General features: G+C 42.4%; 1 long non-coding RNA gene across 3 annotated transcripts in view; it reads right to left on the reverse strand.

Moving 5' to 3' along the window:
• The window catches only part of LOC114051961, a 38085-nt gene that overhangs the window by 22926 nt on the left and 5835 nt on the right, over window positions 1–9324 (reverse strand). For all 3 annotated transcript variants that reach the window (XR_003570207.1, XR_003570205.1, XR_003570206.1), the window contains exon 2: window positions 6376–6426. This is a non-coding gene — a long non-coding RNA (uncharacterized LOC114051961). The remainder of the gene's footprint in view (window positions 1–6375; window positions 6427–9324) is intronic.

Raw genomic sequence — 9324 nt, forward strand, 5'->3', positions numbered from 1 at the left:
ATTTCCTCACCTGCAAAGTAAAGGAATTGAATTCAGTGAACCTTAAGACTCCTTCTAAATCTTTCCTATGAAAGATCAGAATTTCCAGCAGGCCTCTAAGAAGGGGATTTTAGGGTGAGACAATTATTCCAGGGTCAGGCTAAGAATTCACTTTTCGTCAATTGAGGTTGCCAATCACTTAAATACCTGTCACAATGGCTGACTCAGGATGGAAAGAACAGCCAGGAGACAGAAAGGAAAAGTGGAGAGGCCTCTGGGATTTTCTCCTTCCACTCCACATGTGGATAGCCTTTTTGGAGCTTTTCCACCATCTCTTTCCCTTTCTCCTCCTAACTGTGCAGGAGAGTGCTCTTGAGGAATCCCTAATCATCACGAATTCCAGGAGTACACCAGGCCATGCAGCCTTTATACAAGCTACAGGGACCATCACCTCCATTGTCTACTCCCCAGTAACCCGGATTCCACCCCTCTAGCCTCAGCTGCCTTATCTGGACAAGACCTAGACCTCTAACACCACTTCCTGGACTGTTCCTGGCTATGCTGTCACGCATACACCTCCCCCTTTCCAGTTCCTCTTCAGGTTATCTCTCCCCGGCAGACTGTAAGCTCCTTGAGGGCAGAGACTGTCTTGTTTGTATTTGCATCGCCAATGCTTACCATAGTGCCTACCGCATACTAACAATGCTTCTCTTTCTCTCTCTTTCTCTCTCTCCTCTCTCCTCCTTTCTTTCTCTCTCCCTCTTCTTCCCCTTTTCTTTCTCTCTCCATCTCTCTCCCCTTCTTCTTCTCTTTCTCTCTCTCTCTTCCTCCCTCCCTCTTTCTTTATCTCTTTTCCTCCCCTTCCTCTCTCTTCTTTCTCTGTCTCTCTCCTTTCTCCCCTTTATACACCAAGGAGAGTTATTCATGTTAATCATGAACCCACCCTCAGCCATACTGGGCCCCACCCCAGGGCTTGTCTGCCTGACTGCTCTCTGGGCTTCAGTAGATCCCCAGGGGAATTACGCTTTCTTTGCTAATGAAGCATCACTTTCCTTTTTTCATGTCACTGCAGTTCAGCTTTATCTCTATAGTACTACGTCTGACTAGTACTAAGTATTTGTCTGCCCAGACAAGTAATTAATTGCTTCTAAGTCCCAATAACATCTTCACAATGCTTCCATTCTGTCTCCCCTCTCCTTTTGTTCTCTATTTCTGTCTCCCCTCTGCTCTATTTTCTTCTCTATCAATCAATCAATATTTTTTTTTTGCTTTTTTTTTTTGTAAGGCAATCGAGGTTAAGTGACTTGCCCAGGGTCACACAGCTAATAAGTGTCAAATGTCTGAGGCCGGATTTGAACTTAGGTCCTCCTGATTCCAAGACTGGAGTGCTATCTACTGAGCCACCTAGCTTCCCCAATCAATCAATATTTATTAAGCCCTACTGTGTGCCAGGCACTGTACTAAGTGCTAGGGATATAAGAAGAGGCAAAAGACAGCCCCTGACCTCAAGGAGCTTACAATCTAGTGGGGGAGACAACATGCAAATAAACTATACAAAACAAACTATATACAGAATAAATAGGAAATAATCAACAGAGGGAAGGCATTGGAATTAAGAGATGTTGGGGAAGGCTTCCAGTAAAAGGTGGAATTTTAGTTAGGACTATAAGGAAGCCAGGGAGGTCAGTAGGCCACAAAAGTAAATTGGTTCCTAGATATACTATATTGCTCTTGTCTAGGCCATGAATTAGGGTCAACCACCTTCATGGCCTGTCATTCAAGGCCCTCTACAATCTGTTCCCAATCTACTTTTTCTAATGGTACCTCCCACTGCTTCCCTTTAGGGAAAAGACAGTTTCTGAGGTCACATTTGAACTCAGATCCTCTGACTCTAGGCCTGGAGCTGTATGCATTGTACCACTTAGCTGCCCTCCCAGAACAGTTTGTAAAGTACATTACATATATTATCTCATTTACCCCTCCCAACCCCATACTGGCTGAAGAAACAGCTGGTATGAGCTTCATCTTCAGGGTCACTTGGCAATTCTCTCAGACAGAGAGCAGGTTCCGATTGGCATTCATAGAAGGGAGTTTCCATACTGGGAGTTACCTATGACATCTTGGTCTCACCTGAGCACTCAGCATCAGCACATAGTATGGGACATAATGCTTGACTTAGAGTCAGAAAGACTTGGACTGAAATCCTTCCTTGGCTTCTCATTAGCTGTGGGGCCGAAGCAAGTCATTTCATTTCCCTTCATGTCAGTTAATTCATTTGTGAAATAAGAATAACAACAGTTCCTATAGTTTCTCCTCCCCCTGCTTACTCTTCCATTTAGTCTTCCTTGAACACATCCCTCCCTCGCCAGACTCAGCATTTTCTTTGGCTGTCCCCCATGCCTGGAACTCTGTCCCTTCTCATCTCTGCCTCCTGGCTTCCCTGGCTTCCCACAAATCTCAGCTACAGTCTCATCTTCTTCAAGAATTTTTTTTGAGGACTTTCCCAGTCCTCCTCAATGTTTGCGCCTTCCCTTGGAGATTACCTCCAATTCATCCTGTCTATAGCTGGTTTGTTCATATTTATTTGCTGGTTTTGTCTCCACCATTAGACAGCGAGCTCTTGAGGACGGAAACTGTTTTTTGTTTGTTTTGTATCCCCAGCACTTAGCTCGGTGCCTGCCACAAATTAGGCATTTAATAAATTCTAGTAAGTCGCTGGACTATTCTAGGGCTGTCATGAGGCTCAAAAGATATAAATAATACAGGATGTTCCAAAAGTCTTGCTTGTAGTTTTAAGTTCTAGCTATGACTTTTGGGATACTTTGTGTATATATATGTACATATATATATATATATATATATATATATAGATATATAGATATATTGCTTTGTAAACCTTAAATCACTTTATAAATACTACTACTTCTTTAATTTTAAGGAAGTAATTTTAAAATATATATAATTCCCCCCCCCCAATTACATGTTAAAACAAGTTTTTTAACATTTGTTTTAAAGGGGATAAAGGGGAGGGCAGACTGGGGGAGGGGGTAATCAGAAGCAAACACTTCAGAGGAGGGTCAGGGTCAAAAGAGAGAATAGAATAAATGGTGGGGTTGTGGGGATGAAGGGAAATATGATTATCCACAACATGACTAATATAGAAGAGTTTTGCATGACTACACATATATATAGCCTTCTCAGTGAGGGTGGGTGAGGAGGGAGGAAGGGAGAGAATTTGGAACCCAAAGTTTTAAAAACAAATGTTAAAAAGTGTTTTCACATGCAACTGGGAAATAAGATATACAGGTAATGGAGTACAGAAATCTATCCTGTCCTACAGGAAAATAGAAGGGAAAGGGGATAAGAGAAGCCGGGGGAGATAGAAGGGAGGGCAGATTAGGGGAAGGGGTATTCAGAATGCATGCTGTCTTGGGGTGGGGGGAGGGCGAGATGGGGAGAAAATTTGAACTCAAAATCTTTTTTTTTAAACATTTTTTTTCTTTTTAGGCAATTGGGGTTAATGGAAGCTACTTAAACTTCTGTCTGCCTCAATTTTTTTTTCAACAATAAAATGGGGATAAAGCACCTGCCTCCTAGGGTTGTCGTAAAGATCAAATGAAATAATATTTGTTAAGTGCTCAGCACAGTGTCTGGCAAATGGTAAGCACTTAAAAATTTCCTTCCTTCCTTTCAATACGATGTCCCACCTTGCCCAAGGGAACCATTGGAAAAGTCAGTAATTTTGGCCTATAGATGTGGAGAATATCTAGGTCTCCCCTTACTCCGGTCTTCCTTGTTCTTTTTCCCTCCTGGCTGCTGGGATAGGTATGTGTTTCAAGGGGGCTAGAAGGGAGTGAGGAAGGTTGGAGCAAAGTAGGGGAAGGATCCCACCAATCTCCCTTCTCCTTTCTGGTAGTCCATAGATTTTCACACTCTAGATCCTCCATATGGCATCCAACATTGCCATATAGAATCCCAATCAATTAGTCAATCAAGCCACAAGCATTTATTAAGCAACTAGGTGGTGCAGTGGATAGAGTGGTGGGCCTGGAGTCAGGAAGACTCATCTTCCCTAAGTTCAAATCCAGCCTCAGACACTTACTAGTTGTGTGATCCTGGGCAAGTCACTTTACCCTGTTTGCCTCAGTTTCCTCATCTGTAAAATGAGCTGGAGAAGGAAATGACAAACCACTCCAGTATCTTTGCCAAGAAATACCCCCAAAGGGGTCATGAAGAGTCAGATATGAATAAACAACAACAATATATATTTATCTCGGTTACAGGGATGTGCTACAGCTAGGTTGAACTGGCTTGGGAAATTTTTCATCATGGGTGTTTGCACCTCAGAAAGCGGCAAACCCTATAAACCCAGGTTGATCTACTATTTTCTTTGATTGTCTAGACTTAAGAAAATGATGGGAAAAAATGTTAATGACACAGATTAAATTTAAAGGTGTGGAGTACTGACATTTTCTTTTCTGGAGAGCTGGTTGTTAAACATTTACCACTACACCTCTGGTTGTTCTCCCATGAAAATCCTGTAAGGTAAGTGCTATTATTATCCTCATTTTACAAACAGGGAAGTTAAGTCTAAGAGAGGGAGAAGTGACTTGCCCAGGGTCACATAGCTAATGAAGTCAACCAGCAATTACTGTGTGCCAGGCACTATGCTAAGCACAGATTTGAACCCAGGGTCTTTCTAATTCCCAATCTAGCATTCTACGCACTATACCACTGAACTGCAAAGAGCACAGACAAGCAGGATAGCTTTGAAAGCTACAGGCTGAATTTTATTATATATTAAAAGAAAAACAAGCCATTCATAACTGAGACCTTCAGTTTCATGTATAATTTTCTTTTCTCTGTTCTATTGTGTATATGATGCCCATTATATTTAGTGTTTGTTAAATTCACAATAAAAATACAATTTTGAAATGAGAAATTGCTTTGGATATGTTTTACATTTACTTCCTTGTATATATATTATATCCTCCCAATGGAATGTAAGCTCACTGAGGGCAGGGACAGTTTTGCTTTCATCTTTGTATCCCCAGTGCCTAGCACATTGAATTGCATACAGTAGGAGCTTAATAAATGTTGGAATGGCTTGAAAGGGTGACTTCCCAGCTGGAAAAGAAAGTAAGGCATTGGAGACTTGGGATGCATCATAATACAAAAGAAAGAGCACTGATTCTGAAATCAGAGGACTTGGGTTCATATCCCTCCTCTGGTACACCTGTGTAACCGTGTACAAATCCCTTATTCTCCCTGGACCTCAGTTTCCTCATCCTGTAAATGAGGGAAGTCCTTTACAAACTTAGAGCTGTAATTCTTGCATGATTTCAGGCATTGACCTGTAGGGGGAGTGCTCCTAGCAGAAACTCTCCCGTAGGTATAGCCAGAAAGGGAAGATGGTACAACTAAAAAGGACATTAGAGGCATTATAATTAAATCATCTCATTTTACTGGTAAGAAAGTGAAGCCCAGAATTCCTAAAGCAGCTTCGTGCTGAAATCAGTCAGAAATCAGCAGACTACAGATCAGGGTTTGATTGATTATTTTGTTGATTGTTTAGACTTAAGAAAGTGATGGAGAAAATGTTAAGATTAAATGTGAAAGTGGGTTGTGTTTATATCTCAGAGAGTCAGTTGTTAAACATTTGCCAGCACCCCACTCACCTAGATAGTAAGCAGGATTTGAACCTACACCCTCTGAGTCCAAATGAAACATGCTTCCCACAGTAGCTGAGTTCCTAAGGCAGGATGCCTGACTGGGAAAGGTTATGAGGAGCTAAGTGTGGTAATGAGAGCATAACAATACCTGTCCCTCTGAACTGACCATTATGTCCTAGCCAGCCCGTCATAGGGTAAGCTACCAAAACACTGACCAGCCTTGACCTCAGCCCCTGCCTCAGGCTCAGGCACAGATGAGAGAGAGAGTTCTGGGGAAATTTATCCAGCAATCCTCAACCCCAGCCCTAAAAAGTCAGTAAAAGGGGAGGGGGGGGCAGCTAGGTGGCACAGTGGATAGAGTCAGGAGGATTTGAGTCAGGAGGACCTGAATTCAAATCTGGCCTCAGACACTTTACTGACACTTACTAACTGTGTGACTCTGAGCAAATCACTTAAACCCATTGGCAAATCTCCCCCCCCCCCAAAAAAAAAGATCTGCAAAGGAAGGGGCAAGGCCAGCATCCTCTGGGCTGCAGAGGCCTGGCCTGAAAGCAGCCCAGTTCTTAATTGAGAAAATACTTTTCAGAATCACAGGAGTTTGTAGTATGACAGACACACACCTTTGCAAGAAGTTAGGATTTTTCTTGAAACCAGGAATGTAATGGAGAGGGCACTGGACTAGGAGTCAGGAAGACCTTAGTTCAAATCTTGCCTAAGCACTTACCAACTTTATGGCCTTAGACACGTCACTCAATCTCTGCCTCAGTTTCTTCATCTGTAAAATAATATAATAATCAGGGTTCTTGTGAGGCTAAAATTAGATAATATCTGTGAAGCACTTAAGTTTTTTTTTAAACAGCACCTTAAGGTTTACAAAGCACATTGATCCTTACAACAACTCTGTGAGGTTTGTGCTATTTTGTTTTTTTTGGAGGCAGTTGGGGTTAAGTGACTTGCCCAGAGTCACACAGCTAGTAAATGTCTGAGGTCAAATTTGAACTCAGGTCCTCCTGACTCCAAGGCCAGTGTTCTATCCACTGTACCACCTAGCTATCCCTTGTACAATTCTCTACTTTACTGGTGGGAGGGCCTGGACATTTGAAATCTACAGATAATCCAAAGTCCCTCTTAGCACCAGCATTCTTGGCTTTTTCCTTTCTTCCCTAAACCCTTAGCCAGAGAAACTAGAGGGATCTATATGGCTAATTTTTTTTCTTCCTAATGGGAGGTACCCACACCATGCCCTCCCCTAATGGGAGGTACCAACTGACAGGTCACTCCCCACCCCTTCTCACCCATGGATTATTTGTTTCTTTGTTTTTTAAAGACTGGTTCTTCCTATCTCACCCAGGCCTAGATGAGCATCAGCTCCTCGTGGGCCAGATTCCTCTCTAGTCTGCAAGGAAGTTTTGACCTGCTGTGTTTTCCTACGAGAGCTGGTTCATCAATCCTCAGGTAATCCCTGAGGTTGGGAGTTACTATATTATGGGGCTAACCATATTAATGCTGAATTTAGTGTAAACACCTGATTGGCCTAGCCCACTGCAGCTCACAGCTCCTGAGCTTGGACATCAGCCAACCTCCCCAGCATCAGGGATCACCGTGGTGGGCAGTGGGCTCGCCACACCCTGAGCACTTCACTCCCAGGTTTGAGATTCACTCCTAGGAGACTGACTCACAAAGGGCTGGCCAAAAGAAGGGAGTGTTTCCACAGGCCTTCAGTGATGCTGATTCCTGGGGAAGGATCATGAAGCCTTCTCTCACCCTCTTTGGATTTAGCCCACAGAGCTCTGAGAGGAGATCCTCATCAAGGAGGGAGGGAAGACCAGGGGTCAGTTTAACAATATGACTGGAAGGCTGCTGGATCCAGAGATGCAGAGGAGCCTAGATTTAAAGCTGGAAGGAGACCTTAGAAGTGACCTAGTGCGGCCCCCTCATTTTATGCTTGAAGAAACGAGGCTCAGAGATTCAACTTTGTTGAACCTAATTGAATTATATGCATATGATATACATATATAAAATATAAGTATACATACATACATGTACATACACAAATGTGTGTATGTAGATATAATTAATAATAAATTGCATTCATTTTAATTAATAATTAATAAAATATATGATTAATAATAACAATAATAAGTGCTAGAGGATTCAAACCTAGCTAGCTCCTGGTACCAAATTTAGCATTCTTTCCACTGCACCAGCACCTTAATTCATTCCAGTATTGGAGAAAACAGAAATAGGGTGGTTTGCGAGGAATGATAGTGGAAGCCAAAGGCATGCATAGAATATATGTCTAGAAGGGATGTTAAAAATCACCTACTGATTTCTAGTAGTAAAATTAGCAGTGTTGCTGCTGCTGCTGCTGCTGCTGCTGCTACTACTACTACTACTACTACTACTACTACTACTACTACTACTAGTTAACATTTGCATAGCATTTACTATGTGCCAAACACGGTGCTAAGCACTTTGCAATTATTATCTCATTTTATCCTCACAACATCCTGGAAGGTAGGTGCTATTATTATCACCTTCATTTTATAGACAGGGAAACTGAGGCAAACAGAGGTTAAGTGATTTGCCCAATATACCAGAGCTAGTGAGTGTCTGGGACTGGACTACATGTGCAACCTGGGGCAAGTAGTCAGTCAGATAACAGTCAGCAACCATTTTATTAAGCACTTAACTATGTGCACTCTACTAATTGCTGGGGATACAAAGAAAGATGGAAACAGGGACCCTTGGCGTCAAGGAGCTCCCATTCTAAAGATGGAAGCTACTTAAACTCTCTGAGACTCATTCTCCTGCTCTGTAAAATAAGGAGGTGAGCTAAATGGCATCTAAGGTCTACAGTGGCCTTCCAGCTCTAAATCTATGATTCTTTGTTGAATTGACTGCTCAAATTGCATCTTAAGCAAATCTCAGTGTTCAATGCTGGATTATTTCAATAAGAACGAAATAAAAGGGGGCAGCTAGGTGGCACAGTGGATGGAGCTCCAGCCTTGGAGTCAGGAGGACCTGAGTTCAAATCTGGTCTCAGACACTTGACACTTATTAGTTGTGTGACCTTGGGCAAGTCACTTAACCCCGATTGCCTCACCAAAAAAGCAAAAAAAAAAAAGAATGAAATTAAAGCCCTCTCACTCTGTTTTCCCTCATTTCAACATAGAAAGAGACTGGATTTGGAGTCAGATGACCTTTATTTAAATCTTACCTCTGCCACTTACTACCTGTGTGAACGTGGGCAAGTCACTTAACCGTTATATGCCTCACTTTCCTCATCTCTAAGATAATAATAGCACCTCCCTCCCATGGTTGTTGTGAAGATCAAATGAGATAATAATTGTAAAATGCTTCGCACAGTGTCTGGCACATAGTAAGTCCTATATAAATGTTAGCTAGTAGAAGAAGTAGTGGTAGTAGTAGTAGTAGTAGTAGTAGTGGTAGTAGTAGTAGTAGTAGTGGTGGTGGTGGTAGAAGTAGTGGTGGTTGTAGTAGTTGTAGTGGTAGTGGTGGTGGTGGTGGTAGCAGTGGTAGTAGTGGTGGCTGTAGTGGTCATAGTGGTAGTGGTAATAGTAGTAGTAGTAGTAGTGGTGGTGATGGTGGTGGTGGTGCTGGTAGTAGTGGTAGTAGTAGTGGTGGTTGTAGTAGTTGTAGTGGTAGTGGT

Source organism: Vombatus ursinus, unplaced genomic scaffold, assembly GCF_900497805.2.
Source record: "Vombatus ursinus unplaced genomic scaffold, bare-nosed wombat genome assembly UNPS02014807.1, whole genome shotgun sequence".
Taxonomy (NCBI): Eukaryota; Metazoa; Chordata; class Mammalia; order Diprotodontia; family Vombatidae; genus Vombatus; species Vombatus ursinus.